The sequence below is a fragment of the Sciurus vulgaris genome (genome assembly GCF_902686455.1).
Source record: "Sciurus vulgaris genome assembly, chromosome: 10".
Taxonomy (NCBI): domain Eukaryota; kingdom Metazoa; phylum Chordata; class Mammalia; order Rodentia; family Sciuridae; genus Sciurus; species Sciurus vulgaris.
The window spans coordinates 145007731-145011181 of NC_136470.1; positions in this window are offsets into that span (position 1 = coordinate 145007731).

Sequence of the window (3451 nt, forward strand, 5' to 3'; positions counted from 1 at the left end):
AAAAACAAAACAGAAATGTGATTGTTACATTTCTGAGTATATATCTAAAAGAGTTGTAATCATTCTGCTAAAGAAATAGCTGATTCCATTTTCATTGCAGCACTATCCATGGTAGCAAAAACTAAAAAAAAAAAAAGTCTTTTAGAAGAATTGTTTTCCCTTGGTACAAAGGAATAAACCCAGGGGCATTTAAACACTGTGCCACATCAACAGCACAATTTTTTGTTTTATTTAGAGACAGGGTCTTGCTGAGTTGCTAAGTGCCTGGATAAGTTGCTGCAGCTGGTGTTGAATTTTGCTTCTCCTGACTCAGTCTCCTGGGCCTCTGGAATGATATTTAGAGTCATATAATGTCAAGAGATTTGTCCCAGATGTAGGGCATCCAGCTACTCTCTTGAGAGACTCCACCAACAATTCAAATTGCTCTCCCAGAGGACAACTCTCATAGACTGATATTCACGACATATCCCATGAAATTATAGACACAGCAGACATGGGCATCTTATATCAGTCAGTTCTGAAGGCCAGGACTAGGAAGACATGAGAGTTTGAGATAAGGAGGATCACCCAGTCAATTCTTCACTGGTGAATCTCAAAATATTGTGATAATGTGTCTGTGCCTTGGAAGACAGAGGGAAGAGAAGCACACACAGTTGATTCAAATGCTCAAGTGATACTTCCCTGCTTCATGCTCACATAAATTGTTCACAAAATGAAAGAAAAACTTCAACATGTGCCATCCAGTATTTGAAGAGGTAACAAACTCTTTTGTCAAATTGAAATCTAGCCTGGGGAAAAAATTGATAATGTTTTCAGAAGAAAATTTGGCATTGGGAATGTGAAGTGTAGCTGAAAATTTAGAAAACTTTCCTGTATATACTCATGAATACACCATAGTGTTTTCACAATCATGAACATCTACAAGAAATGGGACCTAATTAGAGATATATTCCATGCTTGAATAATTATACCAAATGAATAGTCATGTGTAACTGAAAAGAACCAATCAAATAACAAAATTTAGTAATTCACTCATAGACCACTGAATAGCTGGGATGGAGACCTAGGGTTCTGGATTTCAGATGCTGCTTCCTGAATATTCAGTTAGCTCAGCAGGAAGGAGGAACTGAGGCCTCTAGAGACCACAGCATCTTTCATGCAGGAATACCATGGAGTCGGGGTCCTCCTTTCACCATCTTCTCAGCTTTCGGCACACAACCTCCAGAGATGCTGGGCTGCCAGCACAGGGACACCCTTGTCCTCCTCTAATGACCCTCCACATGTGCTGCTCTCAACCCAGGAGACGCTGGGCTGCCAGCATCCTGATGTCCTCATGGGGCCTCAGGCAGAGGCTGAGGACACTGTGCACTCATGTGACAAGATGCACAGGGTCCAGCTACCGGACTCACTAGATGTAGATGTGGGAACTGAGGGCTGAGCCTCACACAGGAAGACGATGGCGGCAGACTGAGAGCACCAGGAGAAGCCCGGCCATCATTTCCCCTCCCGTCACGGCCAGTCCCAAGGACTTGGGCTTTGCTCCCATATCCAGCTGCCTGAAGCACACTCACCATTTCCTGGTCTGGTCTTCACTCTGCCCCGCATTCTCCCTCTGAATCTCTAATTCCCTGTGTCACACAGAAATTGGGGCTCCAGAGCACAGGGGGAAAAGCCAGAAGTGGATCTGGAGAATGGCGGCTCTGAGACAAAGGCCTGTGCTAGGTTTCAGAAGCCTGCCCTCCTCAATGGCTGCATGCAGATTGGACAGGGCTTCAGGCCCCGCCCCCTGACGCTGAGCCTAGTGAACCACCTCTGAGAGACAGTCAAATATGGCCAACCCAGGAATTAATGAGAAAAGATCACAGACTGTGGGCTGTTGCTTTTGGTTGTTGCAATACTAGGGACTCAACCCAAGGGTACTTTACACTAAAGCAAATTCCCACTCCTTTCTAATGTTTTAGACATGGTCCCATAAATTTGCCTGGGATGGCCTCAGAATCAGTGGCATGCACCACCACACCTTGATTTAGTTTTTGTGTTTGACTTGCTGTGACTTGAACCCAGACCTTCAGCTTCAATGATTTTAAGGCAGAGTTTTCTTGCAGTAGTGAAGTCTAACCTACTGAGGAGGAAATTTGTATTTACCATTGTATATACGGTCATAATGACTTATAAATTATATACATACATATGGTTCATGAATGGAAATGATATAATGGAAATTACTTTAATTTCCAAATAGTGTTTCTGTTCTCTGGTCTTATGGGAATGCTGGGTTTGTTTTTTTGAGGGGGTGTGGAGCAGCACCAAGGGACTGGTCCCAGAGGTGATTAACACTAAGTTGTGTCCCAGTTCTTTTTATATTTTATTTAGAGACAAGGTGTGAACTAAATTGCTTCAGGCCTTGCTTAGTTGCTGAAACTGGCTTTGAACTTCCAATTCTCCTACCTCAGCTCCCCATGTGACTGGGATTACAGGAGGGCATTACCACAGTGATCTCCTGGGAACATGAACAAAGTACATGTTTTTTCAAATAATGAAATAACTCATAAATTAATAAGTGATGGTTTCAAAAATCTGTGCATATGCAGGTTGAACTGTACAACTTTAACTATTGAATTTTAAAATAATTGAATTATGTCACAATGAAGCTGTTTAAGTTGTTGCTATTCAGTCAAGTTCTGTGTCTAACATTTTTGATTGTGTGTTCCAAACTCTCAACTACATAAAATATGACTTTCCTCATGCATGATGCAATCTAAATATGCATCTATTGATATAAATGGAGGAAAATGTCTGAAGCATATTTACTGGATGAATAAAGGTGGTTAACTCACAGGTATGGACTTCAGATGACAATGGAACATGGTGAAAATGAACTTGCTCTCGAGCTGTTGCCACTCCCCGTGCATAGATCCTAGTATGATCGGTGGACCACTCTTCCTTAACCCCGCTGGCCCCTCTGGCCAGGAATCTCCAGGCCTCAAGGACAGAGGAGTTGCAGTGTTTGTAAGCTATTGAAACAGAAAGTCCTTATTGTTCTGAGGAGTTTGCTCACTGGAAGTACTTAGACTCCTCTGTGCGTTGACTGGCCTGAACCTCTACAACTCCCCTTTTTTGTTTTGTATGACCTTTTGAATAGACATTAATTCTCTTTTGTTTAAGGAAGGTGGACGGAGAAAGCAAGACAGATATTGTCAAAAACATGCACAATGCAATAAGGCAAGTATCAATTAAACATTCTTCAATGAACAGCTCTTTTATCCATACAAAATTTGGTAACCATGAGGTTAATCAATCTAATAAATCCCAAACTCCATCATCTTGTTCCATCTTTTTTATAGTGTCTTTAAATGATACAATTTCTTTTGAATGGGATTGCTATTATCAGTTAAATTAAAACAATACATATTATTGACTTCATGGCATCCCATATTATATAACAATAGGA